Consider the following 19,359-nt stretch of genomic DNA (forward strand, 5'->3'; position numbering starts at 1 on the left):
GTCTTTGACACTTTCCCAAAAGCTTTATTTTTTTTAATTTTTTTTATTCTTAAAGAGTGCTTTTTATTTCTTTTCAGCATTTTATAATGATTTTTTTTTAATTTTTAAATTTTTTTTATTTTTATCTTTTTTTTTAGTTTTTTATTTTTTAAATTTTAAAATCTTTAATTCTTACATGTGTTCCCAAACAAAAGCTTTATTTATTTATTTTTTTAATATAATAATGTAATATTATTATTATTCTTTTTTACTTTATTTTACTTTACAATACTGTATTGGTTTTGCCATACATTGACATGAATCCACCACGGGTGTACATGCGTTCCCAAACATGAACCCCCTCCCACCTCCCTCCCCATAACATCTCTCTGAGTCATGCCCATGCACCAGCCCCAAGCATGCTGTATCCTGCGTCGGACATAGACTGGCGATTCGATTCTTGCATGATAGTATACATGTTACAATGCCATTCTCCCAAATCATCACACCCTCTCCCTCTCCCTCTGAGTCCAAAAGTCCATTATACACAGCTGTGTCTTTTTTCCTGTCTTGCATACAGGGTCGTCATTGCCATCTTTCTAAATTCCATATATATGTGTTAGTATACTGTATTGGTGTTTTTCTCTCTGGCTTACTTCACTCTGTATAATTGGCTCCAGTTTCATCCATCTCATCAGAACTGATTCAAATGTATTCTTTTTAATGGCTGAGTAATACTCCATTGTGTATATGTACTAACAGCTTTGTTATCCATTCATCTGCTGATGGACATCTAGGTTGTTTCCATGTCCTGGCTATTATAAACAGTGCTGCGATGAACATTGGGGTACATGTGTCTCTTTCAATTCTGGTTTCCTCGGTGTGTATGCCCAGCGGTGGGATTGCTGGGTCATAAGGTAGTTCTATTTGCAATTTTTTAAGGAATCTCCACACAGTTCTCCATAGTGGCTGTACTAGTTTGCATTCCCACCAACAGTGTAGGAGGGTTCCCTTTTCTCCACACCCTCTCCAGCATTTATTGCTTGCAGATTTTTGGATAGTAGCCATTCTGACTGGTGTGAAGTGGTACCTCATTGTGGTCTTGATTTGCATTTCTCTAATAATGAGTGATGTTGAGCATCTTTTCATGTGTTTGTTAACCATCTGTATGTCTTCTTTGGAGAAATGTCTATTTAGTTCTTTGGGCCATTTTTTGATTGGGTCGTTTATTTTTCTGGAATTGAGCTGCGTAAGTTGCTTGTATATTTCTGAGATTAGTTGTTTGTCAGTTGCTTCATTTGCTATTATTTTCTCCCATTCAGAAGGCTGTCTTTTCACCTTGCTTATATTTTCCTTTGTTGTGCAGAAGCTTTTAATTTTAATTAGATCCCATTTGTTTATTTTTGTTTTTATTTCCAGTATTCTGGGAGGTGGATCATAGAGGATCCTGCTGTGATTTATGTCGGAGAGTGTTTTGCCTATATTCTCCTCTAGGAGTTTTATAGTTTCTGGTCTTGTATTTAGATCTTTAATCCATTTTGAGTTTATTTTTGTGTATGGTGTTAGAAAGTGATCTAGTTTCATTCTTTTACAAGTGATTGACCAGTTTTCCCAGCATCACTTGTTAAAGAGATTGTCTTTACTCCATTGTATATTCTTGCCTCCTTTGTCAAAGATAAGGTGTCCATATGTGTGTGGATTTATCTCTGGGCTTTCTATTTTGTTCCATTGATCTATATGTCTGCCTTTGTGCCAGTACCATACTGTCTTGATGACTGTGGCTTTGTAGTAGAGCCTGAAGTCAGGCAATTTGATTCCTCCAGTTTCATTTTTGTTTCTCAAGATTGCTTTGGCTATTCTAGGTTTTTTGTATTTCCATACAAATCTTGAAATTATTTGTTCTAGTTCTGTGAAAAATATGGCTGGTAGCTTAATAGGGATTGCGTTGAATTTGTAAATTGCTTTGGGTAGTATACTCATTTTCACTATATTGATTCTTCTGATCCATGAATATGGTATATTTCTCCATCTATTAGTGTCCTGTTTGATTTCTTTCACCAGTGTTTTATAGTTTTCTATGTATAGGTCTTTAGTTTCTTTAGGTAGATAGATTCCTAAGTATTTTATTCTTTTTGTTGCAATGGTGAATGGAATTGTTTCCTTAATTTCTTTTTCTACTTTCTCATTATTCGTGTATAGGAATGCAAGGGATTTCTGTGTGTTGATTTTATATCCTGCAACTTTACTATATTCATTGATGAGCTCTAGTAATTTTCTGGTGGAGTCTTTAGGGTTTTCCATGTAGAGGATCATGTCATCTGCAAACAGTGAGAGTTTTACTTCTTCTTTTCCAGTTTGGATTCCTTTTATCTCTTTTTCTGCTCTGATTGCTGTGGCCAAAACTTCCAGAACTATGTTGAATAGTAGCGGTGAAAGTGGGCACCCTTGTCTTGTTCCTGACTTTAGGGGAAATGCTTTCAATTTTTCATCATTGAGGATAATGTTTGCTGTGGGTTTGTCATAGATAGCTTTTATTATGTTGAGGTATCTTCCTTCTATTCCTGCTTTCTGGAGAGTTTTTATCATAAATGGATGTTGAATTTTGTCAAAGGCCTTCTCTGCATCTTTTGAGATAATCATATGGTTTTTATTTTTCAATTTGTGAATGTGGTGAATTACATTGATTGATTTGCAGATATTGAAGAATCCTTGCATCCCTGGGATAAAGCCCACTTGGTCATGGTGTATGATCTTTTTAATGTGTTGTTGGATTCTGATTGCTATAATTTTGTTGAGGATTTTTGCATCTATGTTCATCAGTGATATTGGCCTGTAGTTTTCTTTATTTGTAGTATCTTTGTCAGGTTTTGGTATTAGGGTGATGGTGGCCTCATAGAATGAGTTTGGAAGTTTACCTTCCTCTGCAATTTTCTGGAAGAGTTTGAGTAGGATAGGTGTTAGCTCTTCTCGAAATTTTGGTAGAATTCAGCTGTGAAGCCGTCTGGACCTGGGCTTTTGTTTGCTGGAAGATTTCTGATTACAGTTTCAATTTCCGTGCTTGTGATGGTTCTGTTAAGATTTTCTATTTCTTCCTGGTTCAGTTTTGGAAAATTGTACTTTTCTAGGAATTTGTCCATTTCTTCCACGTTGTCCATTTTATTGGCATATAACTGCTGATAGTAGTCTCCTATGATTCTTTGTATGTCTGTGTTGTCTGTTGTGATCTTTCCATTTTCATTTCTATTTTTATTGATTTAATTTTTCTCTCTTTGCTTCTTGATGAGTCTGGCTAATGGTTTGTCAATTTTATTTATCCTTTCAAAGAACCAGCTTTTGGCTTTGTTGATATTTGCTATGGTCCCTTTTGTTTCTTTTGCATTTATTTCTGCCCTAATTTTTAAGATTTCTTTCCTTCTACTAACTCTGGGGTTCTCCAATTTTTCCTTTTCTAGTTGCTTTAGGTGGAGAGTTAGGTTATTTGTTTGACTTTTTTCTTGTTTCTTGAGGTATGTCTGTAATGCTATGAACTTTCCCATTAGCCCTGCTTTTACAGTGTCCCACAGGTTTTGGGTTGTTATGTTTTCATTTTCATTAGTTTCTATGCATATTTTGATTTCTTTTTTGATTTCTTCTGCGATTTGTTGGTTATTCAGAAGTGTGTTGTTCAACCTCCATATGTTGGAATTTTTAATAGTTTTTCTCCTGTAATTGAGATCTAATCTTAATGCATTATGGTCAGAAAAGATGCTTGGAATGATTTCAATTTTTTTGAATTTATCAAGTTTAGATTTATGGCCCAGGACGTGATCTATCCTGGAGAAGGTTCCATGAGCACTTGAGAAAAAGGTGAAATTCATTGTTTTGGGGTGAAATGTCCTATAGATATCAATTAGGTCTAACTGGTCTAACGTATCATTTAAAGTTTGCATTTCTTTGTTGATTTTCTGTTTAGCTGATCTGTCCATAGGTGTGAGTGGGGTATTAAAGTCTCCCACTATTATTGTGTTATTGTTGATTTCCCCTTTCATGCTTTTTACCATTTGTCTTACATATTACGGTGCTCCTATATTGGGTGCATACATATTTATAATTGTTATATCTTCTTCTTGGATTGTTCCTTTGATCATTATGTAGTGGCCTTCTTTGTCTCTTTTCACAGCCTTTGTTTTAAAGTCTATTTTATCGGAAATGAGTATTGCCACTCCTGCTTTCTTTTGGTCTCTATTTGCATGGTATATCTTTTCCAGCCCTTCACTTTCAGTCTGTGTGTGTCCCTTGTTTTGAGGTGGGTCTCTTGTAAGCAGCATATAGAGGGGTCTTGTTTTTGTATCCATTCAGCCAGTCTTTGTCTTTTGGTTGGGGCATTCAACCCAGTTACATAAAAGGTAATTATTGAAAAGTATGATCCTGTTACCATTTACTTTATTGTTTTGGGTTCGGGTTTATACACCCTTTTCGTGTTTCCTGTCTAGAGAATATCCTTTAGAATTTGTTGGAGAGCTGGTTTGGTGGTGCTGAATTCTCTCAACTTTTGCTTGTCTGTAAAGCTTTTGATTTCTCCTTCGTATTTGAATGAGATCCTTGCTGGGTACAGTAATCTGGGCTGTAGGTTATTGTCTTTCATCACTTTAAGTATGTCTTGCCATTCCCTCCTAGCCTGAAGAGTTTCTATTGAAAGATTAGCTGTTATCCTTATGGGAATCCCCTTGTGTGTTATTTGTTGTTTTTCCCTTGCTGCTTTTAATATTTGTTCTTTGTGTTTGATCTTTGTTAATTTGATTAATATGTGTCTTGGGGTGTTTTGCCTTGGGTTTATCCTATTTGGAACTCTCTGTGTTTCTTGGACTTGGGTGATTATTTCCTTCCCCATTTTAGGGAAGTTTTCAACTATTATCTCCTCAAGGATCTTCTCATGGTCTTTCTTTTTGTCTTCTTCTTCTGGGACTCCTATAATTCGAATGTTGGAGCATTTCATATCGTCCTGGAGGTCTCTGAGATTGTCCTCATTTCTTTTAATTCATTTTTCTTGTTTCCTCTCTGATTCATTTATTTCTACCATTCTATCTTCTATTTCACTAATCCTATCTTCTGCCTCCGTTATTCTGCTATTTGTTGCTTCCAGAGTGTTTCTGATCTCATTTATTGCATTATTCATTATATATTGACTCTTTTTTTTATTTCTTCCAGGTCCTTGTTAAACCTTTCTTGCATCTTGTCAATCCTTGTCTCTAGGCTATTTATCTGTGATTCCATTTTGATTTCAAGATTTTGGATCATTTTCACTATCAATATTTGGAATTCTTTCTCAGGTAGATTCCCTACCTCTTCCTCTTTTGTTTGGTTTGGTGGGCAACCCTCCTGTTCCTTTACCTGCTGAGTATTCCTCTGTCTCTTCATCTTGGTTATATTGCTGCGTTTGGGGTGGCCTTTTTATATTCTGGGAATTTGTGGAGTTCTCTTTATTATGGAGCTTCCTCACTGTGGGTGGGGTTGTATCAGTGGCTTGTCAAGGTTTCCTGGTTAGGGAGGCTTGTGTTGGAGTTCTGGTGGGTGGAGCTGGGTTTCTTCTCTCTGGAGTGCAGTGGAGTGATCATTAATGGGTTATGGGACGTCAAAGGTTTTGAAGTAACTTTGAGCTGCCTGTATATTGAAGCTCAGGAGTGTGTTCCTGTGTTGCTGGAGAATTTGCGTGGTATGTCTTGTTCTGGAACTTGTTGGTCCTTGGGTGGAGCTTGGTTTCAGTGTAGGTATGGAGGCATTTGATGAGCTCCTATTCCTTAATGTTCCCTGAATTCAGGAGTTCTCTGATGTTTTCAGGCTTTGGACTTAAGCCTCCTGCTTCTGGTTTTCAGTTTTATTTTTACAGTAGCCTCTAGAATTCTCCATCTATACAGCACTGATGATAAAACATTTAGGTTAAAGATGAAAAGTTTCTCCACATTGAGGGACACCCAGAGAAGTTCACTGAGTTACAAGGAGAAGAGAAGAGGGAGGGGGTAGTTAGAGGTGACTGGAATGAGATGCGGTGAGATCAAAAGAGGAGAGAACAAGCTAGCCAGTAGTCACTTCCTTATGTGCGCTCCATAGTCTGGACCACTCAGAGGTATTTACGGAGTTATACAGGGAAGAGGAGAGGGAAGAAGTAGACAGAGGTGGCCAGGAGGATAAGAGAGAGGAATGAGAAGGAGAGAGACAAATCCTGCCAGTAACCAGTTCCTTAGGTGTTCTCCACCGTCTGGAACACACAGAGATTCACAGAGTTGGATAGAGAAGAGAGGGGGGAGAAAAGAGACAGAGGCCACCTGGTGGAGAAAAAGGAGAGTCCAAAGGAGGAGAGAGTGGCCAAGCCTGTAATCTCGCTCTCAGGTAAAGTTGGGTAGTGAAGTCTGGGTTTTTAAATGTACAAAATTGACAACAAAAACTGAAGAGCAAAGATTAAAAATCTAGAGAAGAGGTTGGATTTTCAAAAATACAATATTAAAGAAAAGAAGCAGAAGGAAAAAGGAAAAAAGAAAAAAAAAGCCACAAGAATTATTAAAAAAAAACACCAATAACCACCCAAAGACTATATATGGTGTTTGCCTTAAAAAAAAAAAAAGTCTTTTTTTGAATATTAATATTAGGTTATAGAAATAAAAATTAGAGGAGAAATAGAAGACTTAACTATTTAGAAAAAGTCAGAAAAGAGAAAAAAAGAAAAAGAAAGGAATGATTATTAAAATAGTAAAAATATATTGGCCCTTCTCTGATGTTGTGGGCATTGTGGGGTCGCTTCCAAGGCGGTTCCCTCTGTTTAACTTCTTCTTTATGATGGTTTTTTAGGCTCACTAGTTCAGTCGCGCTGTGGGGAGGGGGGATGCTGCAAACAAATAGTGCTGTCCTGTGCACACAGTGTCTCAGCCCCGCTGGACCTGTCCCTTCTCGTGGCGTACAAACCGCTCCAGCTCTATGATGCTCAGCCAGGAACTGTCTGAGGCCGGCCCTAGGCTGCGTGTACTTTCCCAGTCTAAGCTGCTCAGTTTCGGCGCTCAGGTAGCCCTCAGAGGCACAGATTTGGTTGGGAATGTGTTTTGTGCCCTTCCCAGGTCCAAGTAGCTCAGAAGTTTGGCGAGCGCTATAGCTGCGACTTGTTGCCTTTTCTGCCTCTGCTGCTCAGTTTTCTGGGTGGACCGCTGGCTCCCCTTGTGAGGCAGATGATGACTGTCCAGCACCCCCAGAAGTCTTAGAAAAGAAGCCTGCTTGCAGTTTGGTAAGTGAAGTCTCTCCGGGTCTGCAAGTGCCCCTTTCCAGCCCTTATGGCTCTGGCTGCCTGTCCCCGGTGGGGGATGGTCTGCAGCCGGCTTATTCCGTTTCTTCCTTTGTTCTGTGCTCGGTCCTGGAGGTGTCTTATGTTCAAGCTTTTCGTGTGATAGCTATCCCACAGTCTGGTTTGCTAGCCCAAGTTAGATCGTTCTGGCTGTGCGTGGGGCGTTCCTGCCCGATTCTTACAAAGCACTGCAGCCCGCACTTCACGCTCTTCCCTGCCCTGCCCCCACTTCCCAGTGGCGGATGCAGGCATCTGTGCTGCTTTTCCGCTGGGGGAGTTACTGTTGGGCTTGTAATCTCTTGGTTTTAATTATTTCTTTATTTTTCCCTTCCTGTTATGTTGCCCTCTGTGTTTCCAAGGCTCGCCACAGACTTGGCAGGGAGAGTGTTTCCTGGTGTTTGGAAACCTCTTTTCTTAAAATTCCCTTCCCGGGATGGGCTTCCCTTCCCGGGACAGAGCTCCCTCCCCACCTCCTTTGTCTCCTTTCTCGTCTTTTATATTTTTCCCTACCTGTTTGTGAAGACAATGGTCTGCTTTTCTGGTTGCCTGATGTCCTCTGCCAGCATACAGAAGTTGTTTTGTGGAGTTTGCTCAGTGTTGAAATGTTCTTTTGAGGAATTTGTGAGGGAGAAAGTGGTCTTCATGTCCTATTCCTCCGCCATCTTAGGACCTCCCCAAAAGCTTTAAAACATCTTAAAATTTGTGTTTCACAGGAACCCTGTGAGATAACCTTAATCTTCACTATGATCATCAAGTTATGTTAATGAAGATGCAATGACTTGGAGAGGGCAAATAATTTTCCCCAGGCCCCATTATTAGCAGATGCAGGTGACTGGGCACCAATACACTCATCTGTTCACTTCCTGATGTCACATCACACATGCCTGTGGCTTTCGGTCTGCATGTGTGTAACCAGGACCACAGCAGGAGCTGTGATGACTCTGCTTAAAGAGAAAAATATTTTGTCTTTGACTGCAAAACAAAGTGACCCTAGAACATTGGTTTTATCCACTTGTTCTGCTCTGTCTATAAAATACTCACTGTTAAAATCTTTGACTATCAGTGTGGGGGCCTGGTCTCCTGGCTAGCCTTTCTTCTAGGCACCTTGAGAGATCTGCTCCTTATATGCATCTTTAATCTTCTTGTTATGTTTCTTTCTTTAAAAAATAGCAAATAAATCTCCAAATGGTAATACAACACTATTACCTGGTCAGCACCCAAGACAACGTCATCGGCTCTGCGAACAAGGCCTGCCCTTTCCTGACGTTGACTTTTTAGGGACAAAATTTACTTGTCTGGTCGGGAGTACATCCTAACAACCCATGGGGCTTAGTTTTTGAACCGTCTCAAAGCATCACCTCTTTGACAGTAGAACTAGACCTTCATTCTTCCATGATGAATTGTAATATTTCAGATATTATTCCTAGCCCTACCTTTGGCCAACAGAAGCATAAAATCATAGACTCTTGCTAGCATGATTTTAATATTACTTTTCCTGTGCACCCTTTGTAAGTAAGCAGAATTTAAGACTGAAGTGAGCAAGAATTGAGTTTGGACAAAGAGAACTGATAAAATAGAGATTATATCCTTCTGAATGAGATCTGAGCATGATTCTTTTTTTCCAATTTACTAGAAGAGAGATAATTTAATTAAGGATAAGATATAAGCATTTACTAGGTTTTCTCTGCTTTTAGTTTAAAGGGGCATGGTATCTAAGAATAAAATCGTTATTTAAAATTCAGTTCAATTCAGTTCAGTTCTGTTCAGTTCAGTCACTCAGTCGTGTCCGACTCATTGTGACCCAATGAATCGCAGCACACCAGGCCTTCCTGTTCATCACCATCTCCCGGAGTTCACTCAGACTCATGTCCATGGAGTCCGTGGTGCCATCCAGCCATCTCATCCTCGCTCATCCCTTTCTCCTACTGCCCCCGATCCCTCCCAGCATCAGAGTCTTTTCCAATGAGTCAACTCTTCACATGAGGTGGCCAAAGTACTGGGGTTTCAGCTTCAGCATCATTCCCTCCAAAGAAATCCCAGGGTTGATCTCCTTCAGAATGGACTGATTCGAGCTCCTTGCAGTCCAAGGGACTCTCAAGAGTCTTCTCCAACACCACAGTTCAAAAGCATTAATTCTTCAGTGCTCAGCCTTCTTCACAGTCCAAATCTCACATCCATACATGACCACAAGAAAAACCATAGCCTTGACTAGACGGACATTAGTTGGCAAAGTAATGTCCCTGCTTTTGAATATACTATCTAGGTTGGTCATAACTTTTCTTCCAAGGAGTAAGTGTCTTTTAATTTCATGGCTGCAGTCACCATCTGTGGTGATTTTGGAGCCCCCCAAAATAGAGTCTGACATTGTTTCCACTGTTTCCCCATCTATTTCCCATGAAATGATGGGACTAGATGCCATGATCTTCGTTTTCTGAATGTTGAGCTTTAAGCCAACGTTTTCACTCTCCTCTTTAACTTTCATCAAGAGGCTTTTTAGCTCCTCTTCACATTCTGCAATAAGGGTGGCATCATCTGCATATCTGAGGTTATTGATATTTCTCCCAGCAATCTTGATTCCAGCTTGTGTTTCTTCCAGTCCAGCGTTTCCCATGATGTACTCTGCATAGAAGTTAAATAAGCAGGGTGACAATATACAGCCTTGACGTACACCTTTTCCTATTTGGAACCAGTCTGCTGTTCCATGTCCAGTTCTAACTGTTGCTTCCTGACCTGCATACAGATTTCTTAAGAGGCAGGTCAGGTGGTCTGTATTCCCATCTCTTTCAGAATTTTCCACAGTTGATTGTGATCCACACAGTCAAAGACTTTGGCGTAGTCAATGAAGCAGAAATAGATGTTTTTTCTGGAACTCTCTTGCTTTTTCCATGATCCAGAGGATGTTCGCAATTTGATCTCTGGTTCCTCTGCCTTTTCTAAAACCAGCTTGAACATCAGGAAGTTCACGGCTCACAAAGCCTTGCTTGGAGGATTTTGAGCATTACTTTACTAGCATGTAAGATGAGTGCAATTGTGTGGTAATTTGAGCATTCTTTGGCGTTGCCTTTCTTTGGGATTGGAATGAAAACTTACCTTCTCCCATCCTGTGGCCACTGCTGAGTTTTCCGAATTTGTTGGCATATTGAGCTCAGCATTTTCACGGCAAAATTAGGTGATGAAAATAAAAGAAGTGGTTCTCAAAAAAGAGACATATAAGGTGGAGAAATCTGGGACTATCTCTTTCATCAACTAAAGAGCTTATTGTGACAGGCAAGGAGGATAATAGCTTATATAACATAGATGCATTTGTGTGTATATCTTTCTGTGCATGTATACATGTGTTATGCATAAATATATGCTTAATTCCTTCTTGGAACTTTGGACCTTATAAAATTCGATTTTATTAGAGGTGGTAAATACAGCAGAAATGCTGGACTGGAAGAAAGAAAAGCTGGATTCAAGATTGCCAGGAGAAATATCTATAATCTCAGATATGCAGATGACATCACCCTTATGACTGAAAGTGAAGAGGAACAAAAAAGCCTCTTGATGAAAGTGAAAGAGGAGAGTGAAAAGTTGGCTTAAAGCTCAACATTCAGAAAACGAAGATCATGGCATCTGGTCCCATCACTTCATGGGAAATAGATGGGGAAACAGTGGAAACAGTGTCAGACTTTATATTTTCGGGCTCCAAAATCACTGCAGATGGTGACTGCAGCCATGAAATTAAAAGACTCCTTGGAAAAAACGTTATGACCAACCTAGATATCATATTCAATAGCAGAGACATTACTTTGCCAACTAAGGTCCGTCTAGTCAAGGCTATGGTTTTCCTGTGGTCATGTATGGATGTGAGAGTTGAACTGTGAAGAAGGCTGAGCACCGAAGAATTGATACTTTTGAACTGTGATGTTGGAGAAGACTCTTGAGAGTCCCTTGGACTGCAAGGCGCTCCAATCAGTCCATTCTGAAGGAGATCAGCCCTGGGATTTCTTTGGAAGGAATGATGCTAGAGCTGAAACTCCAGTACTTTGGCCACCTGATGCGAAGGGTTGACTCATTGGAAAAGACTTTGATGCTGGGAGGGATTGAGGGCAGAAGGAGAAGGGGACGACAGAGGATGAAATGGCTGGATGGCATCACTGACTCGATGGACGTGAGTCCGAGTGAACTCTGGGAGTTGGTGATGGACAGGGAGGTCCAGCGTACTGCAATTCATGGGGTTGCAAAGAGTCAGACACGACTGAGGGACTAAACTGAACTGAACTGAACTGAAATATAGCAGAATATCCTAATTCCTAATGTAATTGATCATTTATTGGTAGATGACTAACTATATGATAATTTTTTCTGTTAAATTGTTATTCATGTGTTTGCTTTGGTAGCACATGTATTAAAAAAATTGGAATAATACTGAGAAGATTAGCATGGTCTCTGCCCAAGGATGATGCTCAAATTTGTGAAGTCTTCCATATTTTTCTCTAACAGCTTCAAGGGTTGGGATGGAAAGGAAGGTGGCAAGGAGGTTCAAGAGCAGGGGACATAGGTATACCTACGGCTGATCCATGTTGATGTTTGGCTGAAAGCAGTACAGTATTGTAAAGCAATTCCCCATCAATTAAACATCAATAAATTCAATTTTAAAAACTGTTATTGTGGATCGTATAACAGGTTCAGATAGCCACTGTATGACTAATGAGGATCTGACTGGAAACTGATGGTGTCAATTATCTTTGGTTAATGATTCATTAACTTTATAGTTGAATGAGAAAAATAAACTAACAAACACTACTGTCTGTGAGTCAGTGCCATAGCAAGCTATAATTCTTGTCTGTGTTCACTTTTAGGTGGTACAGTGCCCAAACTTTGAAACTGAGACTGTTTCCAAAAGTGCATAGTCTTGAGTCCTGCCCAGGGTGTTTGTTCCTGATGCTAGAGGCTTCTGTTTGCTTGTCACTAAGGCTGAAATTTTCTCTGCTGAGCATTCTCTGGGTCTATCATGTGCACAAGTCTTTATATTTTGGTTTTCTAATTTGATTCTCGTATTCTTTTAATAAGACTACCAAGTCTCTTTATTTTTCCGACCCTTTTGTGCTTTGATTTCTCTGATGCTCATTAGTGTACTTGCTTCCATGTCTACCTCTCTGAGTCGTTTTTAGCATCTGCATAAACCCTACCCTATTCTCTTACTGTCTGGATTTTGGTGTTTAGCATCAGCATATTTTTATGAACTTCATTTTCCTTCTGGTGTGGTTCCTGGTACACAGTTTAAGCTGGCTGGCTTCCATCTGGCTTGTTCGTGTTGTCTCCAAACAATTAGAGAACTCTGCTTTCTTTCTAGGCAATACTGCCCCTTGTTTTGGTAACATTGCTAATTTTCTATGATTTCACTTCCTGCCTCATAAGGTTTGCCTTTCTCAATCTACTGTAACTTGAGTACTATGTGTCTCTATATTGGTATTACTATTTTATTTTATTGTGTTAATTTTAATTGGAGGCTAATTCCTTTACAATATCTTATTTGTTTTGCCATACATTGACAGGAACTTGCCATGTGTATACATGTGTTCCCCATCCTGAACATCCCTCTCATCTCCCTCCCTATCCCATTCTTCTGGGTCATCCCAGAGTACCAGCACAAAGCATCCTGTATCATGCATCGAACCTGGACTGGAGATTCATTTCACATGTGATAAATATACATGTTTCTACGCCATTCTCCGAAGTCATCCCACCCTAGCCCTTTCCACGAGTCCAAAAGACTGTTCTATATATCTATCTGTGTCTCTTTTGCCATCTCGCATACAGAGTTTTTGTTACCATCTTTCTAAATTTCACATATATGAATTGTATACTGTATTGGTATTCCTGCCTTACTTCACTCTGTATAATAGGCTCCAGTTTCATCCACCTCATTAGAACTGATTCAAATGTATTGTTTTTAATGGCTGAGTAATATTCCGTTGTGTATATGTACCACAGCTTTCTTAACCATTAATCTGCTGATGGGCATCTAGGTTGCTTCCATGTCCTGGCTATTATAAACAGTGCTGCAGTGAACATTGGGGTACACATGTTTCTTTCAATTCTCGTTCCCTCGCTGTGTATGCCCAGCAGTGGGATTGCTGGGTCATGTGGCAGTTCTATTTCCAGTTTTAAAGGAATCTCCACCCTGTTCTCCTTAATGGCTGTATTACTATTTTAAATAAATATCAACCTAGTATAGCAGAGAATTAAAGGGAATAAAATTACAATAGTATTAGAAATAATACATTCCTCCAAATTATAATCCGGTAATGCTCAGTTTTAAATGACTTTCTATCCATGTATTATTGAGGTCCCCTACTTTTCCTGACTAGGTGTTTCAATTTTGAAATAGAATTCCATTTTCATTTTATGGATGGCTTCTTTTACTATGCAGAAGGTTTTGAGTTTGATGTGGTCTCACTAGTTTATTTTTGCAGTTCTTCCCTTGGCTTTTGATGACTGAGTTGTTTGAGATGCTTGTATTTTGGAAAGCAATCCTTTATCAATTGCTTTATTTGCTATTATCTTCTGCCATTCTTGCCAAAACACACAGACTGGCTGAACGGATATGAAAACAAGACCCACAAATATGCTGTCTACAAGAGACCCTCTTCAGTCCTAGAGACACATACAGACTGAAAGTGAGAGGACGGAAAGAGATATTCCATGCAAATGGAAATCAAAAGAAAGCCAGATTGGCAATTCTCATATCAGAAAAAAATAGACCAGAAAATCAAAACTATTATCAGAGATAAAGAAGGACACTACCAAATGATCAAGGGGTCAGTCCAAGAAAACACATAACAGTTTTAACTATTTATGTACCCAACATAGGAGCACCACAATATATAAGTTAAACACTAACTGACTTAAAAGGGGAAATTGATAGTAACACAATAATAGTAGGGCATGTTAACACCACACCTATACCAATGGACAGATCAACAGAACAGAAAGTTAGTAAAGAAACATAAGCCTAAAAGGAAATATTAGAGCAAACAGACCTAACTGATATCTTCAGCACATTCCATCCAAATGCAGAATACATGCAGCAGATTTCCACCCCCTGTTAATGTCAGAAGAGTTGGTGAAAGACATAAAATAGTAAGACAGACAGATTCTGGTTTTGGGGTAGATGCTTGAGAAGGGGGGCCCCTCAAGGCCTGATCTCCCCTTTGCCCATCAGGCCTCTTCCTCATGACCTTTGCCTTGGGCGGGATTCTCCACACTGGCTCCCAGCAGGATGGGATGGTGGAAATCTGCTGCATGGAATGCTTCTTAATGAAAGCCATGAGGCCATACAAGTAGGGTTCTCCTGCCGTGGAGTAGCTATCTCTTTCTCCATGCTGGTACCTGTAGGGTGAGCAATAGAGAAATACTTAAGTGCAGGTGGTCCTTGAGTGGCTGATGCACTAAGCAATGGAGAATTTTAAATGTCTATATACCCTACCCAGTACTTTGGCCAACTCATGCGAAGAGTTGACTCATGAGACAACCGAGGATGAGATGGCTGGATGGCATCATGGACTTGATGGATGTGAGTTTGAGTGAATTCCGGGAGATAGTTGTGGACAGGAAGGCCTGGTGTGCTGCGATTCATGGGGTCACAAAGAGTCGGACACGACTGAGCAACTGAACTGAACTGAACCCTATTCTCTGTCTAAATTCTTGGTTTTAGCATCATAATGTTTTTATGAACTTAAATTTCTTCTGGTAGAGTTTCTGGTTTAAAATTAAGCTAATTCCTCACAACTGGCTTATTCTTGGTGTTTAAAGAAACTTTGAGAACCTTCCTTCCTCTCACTGCAAAACTGCCCTTTCCTTTACTACCATTGCTGACTTCCCATACTTTGACTTCTTGCCTAATATATTCTATGTCTTTCTCTATTCACTATAACTTTAGAAGTATGTGTCCCTGTGTTGGTAATAATATTTATAATAAATAATTAACCTGATGCTATAGAGAACCAAAAGGACTATAGTTACAAGAGTAGTAATAAATTACCCCCAAATTATAATCCATTAATGCTCCCATTTAAAACTGATTTTCTATCTATATATTATTGACGTCTCTTAACTCATTCTCCTTACTAGATGGCTCAATTTTGAAATGAAAATATAGAAAACAATGGATGGTAAACTCTGGAAATTATCTTCCTTTTGATATGCCTCATTGGTAAGTATGCAAATATTAGTTTGTTGGTTTTTTTCACCACTCTCCCTGCCCCCAGTGGGTTGTTCTTAGTACATATTACAGCTCACTGAGGGGTGATTGCTATTGACCGGAGAATGTACACTGTAAACTGTAATTGTCAAACAAGTGAGTGGAGATGAATAAATTAATGCCAGGAAGGAACATGCTTTTGTTGTTCTAGAAGGAAAACCTTGCTGTGTCTCTCATCTACAGTCTAATCTTCAGATTCATGAAACTGTTACTTTTCTTATGCTCCAATAAATTTTTTGATTATTTGTGGTATTTTGCCCTTGAGTTGTATGTCTCATGTGTTTTTGGATATTAAGCCCTTATCAAATATATGATTTGAAAATATCTTCTGTCAATCTGTAAGTTGCCATTTGATTTTGTTGATGTTCCTTTCTTTGGAGTTTGATGTGGTCCCACTAGTTTGTTTTTGGAGTTGTTGCCTTTGCTTTTGGTGTGAAACCCAAAAACTCATTGCAAAGACTGATGGCAAGATTACCACAATGTTTTCTTCTAGAGGTTTAATTGCTTAAAGTCTTATATTCAACTTTTAACCCCTTTTTAGCTGATTTTTATGCATGGTAAAAGACGGGTAGAGTTTCATTTTTTCATAGGACTATCCAGTTTTTCCAGTGCCATTTTTAACAAGCTTGTCCTTTCCCCACTGGATATTCTTGGCTCCTTGTTCATAAGCTAACCGACAATATATGGGTGTGCATTTCTTTCTGGCTTCGTTGTTCTGCTCTGTTGACCTATGTGTCTATTTTCGTGCCAGAAGCAAATCATTCTGTTTTGATTACTATAGCTTTCTAATACAATTTGAAATCAGCAACCCTAGTGTCGGAATTTGTTCTTCTTTCCCAGGATCATTTTCACTCTTTGGTTTTTTGTGATTTAATACAGCAGAATAGACCAAGAAGAAATGGAAAAAGTACACAGAAGAACTATACAAAAAATATATTAATGACCCATATAATCACAATGGTGTAGTTTCTCACTCAGAGCCAGACATTCTGCAATGTGAAGTCAAGTGGGTCTTAAGAAGCACTTCTGCCCATAAAGCTATTTGAGGTGATAGAATTCCAGCAAAGCTATTTAAAATCCTCAAAGATGATGCTATTGAAGAGATCCACTCAATATGTTAGAAAATTTGGAAAAGCTATCAGGGGCCAGATGACAGGAAGAGGTCAATCCTCATCCCAGTTCCCAAGAAGGGTAGTACTAAAGAATGTTGAAGCCACTAAACAGTTGTACTCATCTCCCATGCTAGCAAGGTTATGCTCAATTCCTCCAAGTTAGGCTTCAGCATTAAGTGAACCTAGAATTTCCAGATGTTCAAGCTGGGTTTAGCAAAGGCAGAAGAACCAGAGATCAAATTGGCAACATTCGCTAGAACATAGAGAAAGTAAGGGAATCCCAGAAAATCATCTGCTTCATTGATCTCACCAAACTGTGTGGATCACAACAAAGTGGAAAATTCTTGAGGAGATGGGCACACCAGACCAACCTTACCTGTCTTCTGAGAAACCTGTATGCAGTTCAAAAAGCAACAGTTAGAAGCAGACGAAGAAAAATAAACTGGTTCAAAATTAGTGAAGAAGTCTGTCAAGGCTGAATATTGTCACCCTGTTCATTTAAGTTATATACAGTGCATGTCATGTGAAATGCTGGACTGGATGAGTCCTAAAAGCTAGAATCAAGACTGCTGGGAGAAATATCAACAACCTCAGATATGTGAATGATACCACTCTAATGGCAGAAAGTGAAGAGGAACTAAAGAGCCTCTTGATATGGATGAAAACAGAGAGTGAAAAAGCTGGCTTAAAACTCAATATCAAAAAAGCTAAGATGATGGCATCTGGTGCCATCACTTACATGCAAATAGAAGTGGAAAAGGTGGAAGCAGTGACAGATTTCCTCTTTTTGGACTCTAAAATCACTGTGGATTATGACTGCAGCCATGAAATTAGACGATGATTGCTTCTTGGCAGGAAAGCTATGACAAACCTAGACAGTGTGTTAAAAGCAAAAACATCACTTTGCCGACAGAGGTCTGTATAGTCAAGGCTATGCTCTTTCCAGTAGTCATGTATGCATGTATGAGTGGACAGACAATAAAGAAGGCAGATTGCAGAAGAACTGATGTTTTCCCAAGTCTGGTACTGTAAAAGACTCGAGAGTCCCTTGGACAGCAAGGAGATCAACCGATCAACCTTAAAGGAAATCAACCCCAAATACTCTTCTGAAGGACTGATGCTGAAGCTGAAGCTCCAATACTTTGGCCACCTAATGTGAATAGCTGACTCATTGGAAAAGACCCTGATGCTGGGAAAGATTGAAGACATAAGAAAAAGAGGCTGAGAGAGGACGGGATTGTTGGATGGCATCACCAATTCAATGGGCACAAACTTGGGCAAATTCTAGGAGATGGTAAAAGACAGGGAAGTCTGGCATGTTGAAGGCTGTGGAGTCACAAAGAGTCAGACATGACCTGGCAACTGAAAGAGAACAACAATTTTATACAAGTTGTAGAATTTTTTATTTCTGTTTTGTGAAAAATGCCTTGGAATTTTGAAAGAGACTGCAGTGAATATGTAGATAGCTTTGGGTAGTATGGATGTATTAACAATATTAATTCTTCCAGTCAATAAATATGAAATACGTTTCCTTTTGTGTCTTTTAAACATTTCTCTCATGAGTGTCTTGAATGTTTTCATACATTGTTCTTTAAAAACCTTGCTTAAATTTATTTCTAAGTATTTTATTTTTGGTGTGCAATTATAAACATAATTATTTGTATTTCTGTAATTTGTTTTGGTGTATGGATAGTTAACTGAGTTTTGTATATTCAAACACAGTTTAAAAAATGCATGCTATTTTTTTTACAGAATAGACAATCCCATCTCCCCAATAAAACATACAGAATGCCCAAGTAGTATATGGCAAGTTGCTCAACATCACTATCAAGGAAGTGCAACATATACCACCTCATTCCTGTTTAAATGGCTTTTACCAAAAAGTAAGAAATAAGTGTGATTGAGGATGTGTAGAAAATGGAGGTCTTAATGGATTATTGATTGGCATGTATATTGGTGCAACTCCCATGGAATAGCTTCTGGAAGTTTCACAAAGAACTGTTATGTAGCCATTAATCCCACTTCTGGATGTATATTTATTTCCGAATATACATTCAAAGGAAATGAAATAATTATCTCAAAGAGAAATCTGTACTCCCTTATTCATTATATCAATATTGACAGTAACCTGTTGCTGCTGCTAAGTCGCTTCAGTCGTGTCTGACTCTTTGCGACCCCATAGATGGCAGCCCACCAAGCTCCCCCATCCATGGGATTCTCCAGGTAAGAACTCTGGCATGGGTTACCATTTCCTTCTCCAATGCATGAAAGTGAAAAGTGAAAGTGAAGTCGCTCACTCGTGTCTGATTCTAGTGACCCCATGCTGCAGCCTACCAGGCTCCTCATTCATGATATTTTCCAGGCAAGATACTGGAGTGGGTTTCCATTTCCTTCTCCATCACAGAAGCCTAAAAACAACCTTTTATAGGACAATCTAAGTATCTGTCAGCAGGCGAAGAGATTAAAATAATGTGATGTGATATATATATTATATATATATATATGAATTTTATTTGGCCATTAATAAAGAAGCAAATTCTTCCATTTGTGGCAGCATGGATGAAATTGGAGGGGCTTATGCTAAGTTAAATAAGTTGAAGAAAGACAGATACTGTATGACCTCAATTGTGAGGAATCTTAAAAAAAAAAAAGTAGAACTCAGAAACAGTGTAGGAAAGTGGTTGCCAGGGCTTGAAGTGGAGGAAATAGGAATG

General features: G+C 39.0%; 1 non-coding gene across 1 annotated transcript; it reads left to right on the plus strand.

Moving 5' to 3' along the window:
• Positions 1 to 11,651: 11,651 nt before the first annotated feature.
• On the plus strand, positions 11,652 to 11,761 carry LOC114109808 (U6 spliceosomal RNA). The gene has a single exon (XR_003586383.1). It is a non-coding gene; the product is annotated as a U6 spliceosomal RNA (small nuclear RNA).
• The last annotated feature ends 7,598 nt before the right edge of the window (positions 11,762 to 19,359 follow it).

This window comes from Ovis aries, chromosome 20 (assembly GCF_016772045.2).
Source record: "Ovis aries strain OAR_USU_Benz2616 breed Rambouillet chromosome 20, ARS-UI_Ramb_v3.0, whole genome shotgun sequence".
NCBI classification, from domain to species: Eukaryota; Metazoa; Chordata; class Mammalia; order Artiodactyla; family Bovidae; genus Ovis; species Ovis aries.